This window comes from Meleagris gallopavo, chromosome 6, assembly GCF_000146605.3.
Source record: "Meleagris gallopavo isolate NT-WF06-2002-E0010 breed Aviagen turkey brand Nicholas breeding stock chromosome 6, Turkey_5.1, whole genome shotgun sequence".
Taxonomy (NCBI): Eukaryota; Metazoa; Chordata; class Aves; order Galliformes; family Phasianidae; genus Meleagris; species Meleagris gallopavo.
In genome coordinates, this window is record NC_015016.2 from 45,161,844 (window position 1) to 45,170,987 (window position 9,144).

Genomic DNA, 9,144 nt, shown 5'->3' on the forward strand with positions numbered 1-9,144 from the left:
TTAAACCAATTCTGAAATGCATCACAGGAAAACATTAATGGAATGAAAATGGTACAACACTGAATAAAGTGGTAAAGTAACAGGTAGAAATACTACTGGCTTATCACTGTAAATGTCTGTGTTTCAGAGGCTGTGGACTGTGGGGAGAGGACAGAACTTGCAGTTTATGTCAATTTTTGCCTCTGCATTGCTTGACTTTTATAAATTTGTCTCTTCATTTTGAAGATGAAGTAATGATTCCACCTACCACTTGCAAAGAGCAGGGAATACGTGCATCTGTTTTACACCCATAAGGACAAAATAACTTCGTGGGGACATCAGGAAGCATCCAGGGGTGTCTGTTCTGTCTTCTTTCTGTTATTTGCTACATCAGAGCAAGTTAAAGAAAGACCAAGTTTCATCTATCAGTTATCTGATGAACCTAGCTCAGGACAGAGTCCCTACCAGATGCCCACCTCTTCCTCCTCATGTTGCCTCTGCTACAGCAGTTGTAGAGAATGGGGTCACTGCTCCATGATCCATGGCACAGATCTGTGCAGAAATTTGGGTCCAAAAATTGCTTTAAAAGAAATTTTTTCCAACTGATGAGCACAATTTTGTTACACAATCACGTACATTTCATTGGATGAGATAAAAAGCTAGGATTGTTCGGAAGTCCCAGGGAAAGCTGTGGGACTCCATTAAATAATCATACAATCATAGAATGGCCTGTGTTGAAAAGGACCAGAGAGATCATCAGTTCCAACCCCCTGCTATGTGCAGGGTTGCCAACCAGCAGCCCAGGCTGCCCAGAGCCACATCCAGCCTGGCCTTGAATGCCTCCAGGGATGGGGCATCCACAACCTCCTTGGGCAACCTGTTCCAGTGCCTCACCACCTCTGGGTGAAAAACTTCCTCCTAATATCTAACCTAAACCTCCCCTGTCTCAGATTAAAACCATTTCCCCTTGTCCTATCACTATCCATGATGATATCCTTCTAAACAGCCGTTCTCCCCCCTGTTTATACGCTCTTTTCAAATATTGGAAGGCCACAATGAGGTCTCCCCAGAGCCTTCTCCAAGCTAAACAATCCCAGTTCCCTCAACCTTTCCTCATAGGAGAGTTGCTCCAGACCTGGTTGCCCAGGAAAGTTGTGGTGTCACCTGGAGGTGTTTAAAGGTAAATATCGTACTTAGGGACATGGTTTTGCGAATAGTGTTGGCAGGAGGTGAAGGGTTGGACTAGATGTTTTTAGAGATCTTTTCTGACCTTGATGATTCTATGATTCTTTGATTCTATGTGAAAATACTAGCCATATTTTGTGCATAAGTGGATATATCTTGTTTTCTGATAGCACGAAAAGGTCATAGTAAAGCAGACAGATTCAGCAGTATTGATTTTGGCTTTTTCCTCCGTAGTTGTAAGGGGTGGAATTGATACAAATGAGGTCATTTAACAAAACCTGGTCTTAGAGCATCTCAGAGGCATTTTTTAGCATTGTCTTTTATTAATGTGTGTATGCATTAAAGACTGAAAAAATTAGCAGCAACAAAACACCCACAAAGCAGTGAGTAAAACTTTCCTAGGAAATTAATGACATGATATTCCCATAAGTGCTCTTTGAATTTTTGATGTCTGCATCTGCAGTCGAGAATGACAAAGAACAAAAGCCTGAATGATCGTAAGGAGCTGCCTGCTCCTTTGCTAACTGAACCATTGACATAGCAAGAATTTTTATTCTAATGGATGAGGACCATCATGTTGGCAAATGAGCACAGGATGAGTGGCAGACAGGACCTACAGGTCAGAGGAGTCCTGGTGGTTTGGTGGGCAGGAGTTCAATCAAAATAGTGAGAACAAGGTGGGATTTGTCTGAGAGATGGTAACTACTGCTCTGTTGTGCTCTTGATGGGATTCTTTAGCACGTGGGTGATTGAGACTGAAGGAATATGCACTCACAGGATCGATCAGCAAGGACTCATTAGTGGAAAGGAAGTTCCAAGCAGTAGTCCTGACAAAACAAGCCAGAGCATGGATAGTGCTGGGCCTGGTGTGTGGGCTGAACGTGAAGCAGGGTTACTGGATGGAGGTTCAGAGAGTCTTTTCTGACAGCCAGTCCTTCCTACCCATCTTAAGGGAAAACAATCCTAACAGCTACTTGAAATGTTTTGAAAGGGGTAAGGCAGGAAATGTCCATAAAAAACATACTGTCAATATGAGCACAGTGTAGAGTCTGGATAGTCATCTGGTGTCCTTCCAAAGATGCAGAGATGGGGAAAAGTTACTTTTCATTTCCTAATCCTTTTTTTTTCTTTTTTTCCTTTCAACTGAGAATGTGAGGTTTATTTTTGTAATGTCAGTTTTGTGTGGGCTGCTGCTTTAGGGCTTGAGTATCTCCTCTGATTGCAATTTCTTTTTGCCTCATTTATCTCTTCTCCTTTTCACAAAGCCTTAACCAGTACAATGGTACATCGGGACACTAGCCTTACCTGTCATTCATATCTGTAGAATTTCAAAACGGGGTGTTAATTTGCTGTATTATCATGCTTTGTTTCTCCTGTCATTCTAACATGGTTGCCACTTTCCAGACTTAAACATGAGATGCACTAGGCAGCATAGAAGAGTGTTTCTGTGAGATTTATTTAAGTAAGAGTATTCATTTAAGCAAGCCTATTTATAAAGCCAGGCTATTTATACTCCCTGTGATTGTGAATGGGCGTGTGTGGGCCTCCTGCTGTTGTGCAAAGCCACGTGTTTAGGGTATGTATATTGGGCTGCACGCTTCCACGTACACGGGGACAGACTGAAGAAGTGGCAGCTAGTGCCTTTGAGAAGGGGTGGTCGCAAAGCCTGCCTTGCCCTAGGGAGCTTCTAGGAACAGAGAGCTATTAGAGCTGGGCACAGAAGGGACTGTAGTTCATTTTACATGCTCCAAGTTGCCCTATGATGCCCTAGCTAAAGCTAGTGCACACTTGGTATATTGCTCGTATTAGAGAACACTTGCAAAAGGTAACAACGTAGTAAACAGCCCTGCCAGTTCATTCAGCTATGCGAGCATTAATTTCCTTTGGTACCTGTGAGAGGTGGAAAGAGGCAGAGCTCATTCTTTACAAAGAAGTGTGTTGGGTACGTGCTGGACCTGTAGGCTAGCCTTATGTTTTCTCTTCTTCTCATTAACTCTGGTCTTGGCAATCCTCTTCTGCACTCCCAAGCCTTCCGACACTTACCCTTCTGCATGAGTCTGTGATGTAAGAGTAGTGTGAAATGAATGTCTTAAATGGTGGATAGGACCTCATCGACAGCTTGTAAAATACAGGTTGACAGGTCCTTATACAGCAGCTGGGGAGGCAAGTCAGGGCACAAATAACACTGTAATTGAACTGTTTGCAATGCAATCTTTTGAAACATTGTCAACCAGCATTGTGATTCTGTTCTTAAATGCTCATGATCACACTAACACAGTTCCTCGCAAGGCAGCTGTATGTCTGAGTGTTATTCTTAAATAACACAGCACGGAAGCTTTTGAAATTAAAACACATATGTAGAACTTCTCCAGAATGAAAATCGTAGTTTCTTTTTCCAGAGTGCCTCGAAAAAGGCATACAAATTGTTTAGAAAACCAGAGATGTTTGCTAATGTCATCCCATGCACTATCCCTAAAGTCCTGTTAGATAAAACCGAACGCCTCTGCTTCAGGTCTCACCCTGCCGAGTGCCTGAGCAAAAGGGAAGCTGAGTTTTATGTGTACAGATTTAATCTTTTGCAGCAGTTGTGCTGACACATGGGCTGCTACAGTCAGTGGGGTAAATAATCTCCCATTTAAGTAGTTCCTAAGTACCTATTCATTATTAACATATTAAAAAAATTCATGCATCATTATTGAAATGGTGAACAATGGCAGCATCAGAGCAAGTTCAGGTAAGTGCATCAGATAAATTCTTCCTTTTTTTTGGCCCTTCCTTATGTTCTTTGGTTTTCTTAAAAGCCAAAATGTAAAATAAATCATTCTGTTGCAGTGCCATATGATCAAGTAGATATTTAATGTGCACCTTCTAGAAGAACATAATGCCCAAATGAATACGAAGGAGAGGAGCTTGCTTGTATGTAGGAGAGGCAAGACCAACTCTGTAAGTGGCATACTCCATTTCAGCAATGGCAGTAGCATGACATTCATTCCTCGGTTCCTATCCTGCAGAGAGTAGGCATTAAGGGAAGTCTCAGACAGTTTGGATTGCAGATAAATCCAGCTTGTGTCTCTTGTCTGTCAGCCTGAGCACAGCACATGCTGAAGCAATTGCTAAAGGTAGAAGATAGTGGGTATAACGATGCAGCAATGTGAAATGGTTCTGCTATAGCCACGTGTGTTCTGAATCAAGTTAGTGAATGAAAGAATTAGATGAAGATGATATGACTGAAAGTTCTCTCACCAGTGTGGCAAAGGATTTTTGATGCAAATAAATAAGCATTTGAATAAAATGGGGGTGAAAGAAGCAGGGAAATACTAATCCCAATTGAGATTTGGCAAAAAATGCTCTTGTAGGGTGAATGTCTCAGAACTTACACAGCAAGGTAATTATAGTGGTCCTTGCAGTTCTGTCCTGAGTGCTGTGTAAGGAATCTTGACGTTGATGATGTGTATGTGAAAAACCTTTTTCTGTCTTCTGTCTAGATTTATTATAATTGATTTGAAGTTCTTCAGTGCCCTCGCTCGCTATATGACTGCTATGTATGCTTGAAATGACAAGACTTAAAGGTTGCAGATGGCTGCAGGGGCTTGTGTATTTTAAGGTTGTTTTATATGATAACTATACAAAAACAAACTAACTATAATTGTATATGACGCTGCCTCCAAACCTAAACATCACATGAGGCTGTTTTTCAGCTAGATCTTTGCAGTTTCCAATTTTGACATTGGAAATAATTTTGATTAAATCCATTCACTCTGATCCTAATCTTTCTTTTTCTCTAGTTGATAAAAAGTTTTTTGTACCCGACTGTTTTTGCTTTTTTTCTTTTCATTTTGTTTTTGGTTGTTGGGACTTTTTTTTTAACATGAGGATATTTTGGTTCAGTGTTAAAGGTGATATTTTAAATCTTGGAGTTAATTCTGAATGGGGAAATGGAGCGTACCGTTGTGCTGTCTAGATTAGAAGATCTTCTTTCAGCACCCAAACTGCATGTAATCATTTAGCAATAGGAAAACTGAGGAATATTCATATCAGCTCCTGTAGCCAATTTTGGTATAGTTTGTAGGCTGTCTTTGACTTAGCTGAAGAACTTCAGTTGTCAGAGAAGATGAAGTATTGCAGATTCAATACCTCTGGAGGTTCATTCTGGGCTGTTGCTGATTATGTCCAGTGATCTCTTAAGATCCAGCTTAATTTTTATAACATAAGTAGGGATTTTCTTTAGCATTCTTTCCATTGAGTTCAGAGGTCTGAGAACAATGCAAAATTCAAACATTGTTTGACTGCTGCAGAAGACTCTGTTTTAGCACACTGATTGCTCCATCTAACCCACAGGCTGTGTGTAACCATCTTTTAACGTACATACGCATCCTTGGAACCATGGCAGCTCACCTGGTGATGCAAGAAAAGATTTGAATGCTCCCTGTGTTCAAAGTATAGGAGAAAGTAGTGAATACTGAACATGCACAATGGGTGCCGGGGTGGTGGAAATCAAACCTGTCCATGTTTTGCAGAAGGTTCTTTGTTTTTGTAATTCATACAGACTTTTCTGGATGACGTGGTGGCAGATCACCTCTGAAGGTCGTGTCTAATCTGATTTGCAAAGCTGCATTCCTGACAGATTTTTCAGCAGCTTACATGTCACCGAGTTCTCCTAGTCAGATAAGCTCTGTGGTTTGTAGTAAGGCTGTCTTCAGAGGCAGAAAGGATAGATATCTCTTTATGTCCTGGCCCAGTGTTTTCATTTTTTCTTTGTGTGTGCACATTGCTATCCAAAAGCTTATTTCGGTTGCGTTAACATTAAAAAACAAGCAAACAAAAAAAAAACTCCACAAACTGGCTATTTAAAATTAAGTGTTGGGGGTCCTGATAAAGGAGGCATAGGGTTTTCTGATACTGGATTTTGAGTGAAACCAAGCTAAATGTGAAATACAGTCTTTGAAAGTTTCTGAAATATTTCTTTAGAGTACCTACAGCCTGAGTGCTAACTGCTGCTTCGAGAATGTGGATGTGGAAGGGAAATCCTGGCATGAGTGAATAGGACAGGCTGTTTCTGGTGCAATTCAGCTGCTTCTGCAAATAGAGTTTTGAAGAAAGCTTAATTAGAATTGACTGGTAATTTATGATCTTGAATGAGGAGTTACTGAGAGTCAACCAGCATGTCTGTGATTTAGTCTTAGTAGATTAACCACCTTCTCCATCTAGGTATCTAGGTTAAAAATAGTAAAACTCATGATCTGGAAGAATGAGTAAGCATTATATCACCACTGATTGTTCCTCTGCTCCCACACACAAACAGGTCTTTGTCCATCACAGCATCCTGCTGACAGTGGCTGTTAGATTGGCAAGCAGCATCTTTGGTGTGAAACCTTCCTGGAAATCTTTGATCCTTTCAATAGAACCAGACCTAGAAGATTTTTCACAATTCTTGTTTATTATGTCTCTTTGAAATTGCCTGGATTTTTCTGGCCTTGAATTTTTGATCTCTCTTAAATGCTTCCTTATGTATTTGTGTTCTGTCCTGCTTCAGAATACAGCAAAGTTCTTAATCTGTTTATTCTCACATCACAACCTTGGAAGGAAAGGAAATGCAATTTACGGCAGGAATTTCTAAGAAAGCGAGTGGCAAAGGGTGAGATTTTCTGAAGTTAAGACTAATGTTTTCAGAAACAGCCATCTCTGTCACTTGTTTTCCTTTCCTACGGCAGGAAAAGGCCTTAAAATGGGTCTTCTGAATTCTTCACAATGCTAAATAAACTGGAATGCAAACTTCTTTTTGCCAGTGGGTAAAATGCAGATGGAGAGTTTTGGAATTTGGGGAAGGTTTTTCCAGGTACTTCAAAGTTGCCCTCATAATCATTATGTTTGTTTACAGTAGTGCTTGGTTAAACAAAACCTAATGGAGGATTATGAACTCTGGGTGTCATACAACAGAAAGGGATAATTTATGTGATTAGGAAGCTCTCCAGTTTAATATTGGCTTAACAAACAAATTTCAATGTAGAGAACCACTAGGAGCGTGACAGTTGTTTTTCTTCGTCCAGAAACATTTTATTTTATATTTACTTATGGTTTAAGTTCTGCATATTGAGAACATTTTCAGGCCATGAGACACTACAATTAGAGCTCACAAACTGAACGTCAAACTGTTGAGCTGTATTATCATTCCCATACAAAGGGTGGAGTATGTACCACATCCCCAAACCACCCTCTTCCCCTGTGGGATGTGGGTGGAGGGAGCAAGGGGAGAAACATGGGACTGGAAAGGAATTTCTTGCCAGCAAGTCCTGACAGCAAATCTCATCTTCATAAGTAGTCTCTCTTCCCCTAAAATGCACATAAATATCTTACTGAAGTCTAAGGATTCAGAACTAAAAGAGAGGCCACAAAAGTCTACAGGCTCAGGGTAATTATTACAGAGGTGGTGCTGCAGGAAACGGTAGGTCATGCTGCTTTAGAGGAAAATAAAAAGCCAGAAGTCATTGCAAGAAGTGAATTCTTCTAACATCCTGATCCATTGGAAAATACAGCTCTCTTAAAAACTCATTTTTCAGTCAAAACTAATAGAGTGAGAGGTGCCTTGAAAATCAGATGTCCTGGTGCTGCTCTCTGTTCTCAACTCTTCTCTTGAGCACTTGGCCCATGGATTCTAAAGACTTACCTGGACTTTAGATTAGGAGGCTGGCAAAGGAAATCCAACAAGGGGTGGCCTTCATTCTACCTGCAGGGCTCCAGCAGGCAGCTTTTTGAAACATCGCTGCTTACCACGGTGAATGCAGTGGGTTTCTCTTATTAGAACAACACAGGAATGCTTATTTTTAGAGAGACCTTTGTTGTTATTTTTTTTCTTGTTCTTCTTTTAGTTAAATAAATTTGTTTTGATGACAAAGGAACGTCTTCATTTTTTTCCACCTGAACTTGTTCTCTAACACCATTATAATAGTATGTCAGCATCTTGTGATCTTTCAGGTTTTATCCTTGTAATATAAATGGATGCATTTAAGTGTTATTCCCCTTCTGCAGGTTCAGTAATAGAAAATGAATGGTTTGTTCAGATGCCCCAAAGAAAGTCTGAGGAGCAGTCAGAAATGACTCCAAAATGACAAAACCCTTTGCTGACTCCATTACTGACCTGTGAATCTTTTTTCTCTCTTAACTGTTGCTTCCATTCCTCTCCTGACCTACTCATCTCTTCTTTCTGGTACTGTCAGAGTGCAGGACAGAGACCTATGGCTAATAACCCTTTTGTGTGCAGAGTTTTCCTGGTGGCACATCATCTGGCCTGGGACAGAGCTGTGGGCACCCCTTGAAGAACTGGCTGCTTGCTGACTCAGGTGTAGCTTTCTGGGGGTGTTAGATGCCATTTTAAGAGCCTGCCAACAAAAACAACAGATTAATGGTGAAGTTTCTTAGTAGTCATGTCAGATTATGACCCCACTTTAAGGTGGAATTTAAGGAACTGGAAAGCAAAATGTGTTATTTTGATTGCTCATTCTGTGGTGTTGGCTTGTGTTGGTCCAGAAGTCAAACTTGAAATAGGAGTAGTATCTGGGCATGTCCTTGGCACATGGATAGATGTAAGTTATTGCTCCTGGCCATACACATGTGCTTATACATACATGCAGCACAGGGTGTTTGCACAAGGAGAAAGCTGATGTGTGCACATCTCTGCCTGCATCTACTTTCCCAGTGCATCTGACAAGAGAAAGGAAACTCCCCATGAAATAAGCAGCAAAGCAGAGGCAAGAGGCGAGCTTGCTGCTGATCCTGAGCCTGGCGGCAGATGTGCCGCACAAATCCATCCCGCTGCATCCAGGCTGTTTCCATGGCGATGGAGCAAGGAATCGTGCGTCTCCGCTTGGCTCAGCTCGGTGCGCTCCCGTGTTCCCCCCCAGCTCTGCTTCTCTCCCTTCAGCCCCGGGAAGGGCAAATGGGGGAATCTCAGAGATAGATGGACAGCCGGGGTTTTTCTTCCCC

At 41.3% G+C, this 9,144-nt stretch overlaps 1 protein-coding gene across 4 annotated transcripts in view; it reads left to right on the forward strand.

The window, feature by feature from the left end:
- ELMO1 (engulfment and cell motility 1) overlaps positions 1-9,144 on the forward strand; it is a 291,509-nt gene that overhangs the window by 204,332 nt on the left and 78,033 nt on the right. The gene's annotated exons all lie outside the window — the stretch shown is intronic.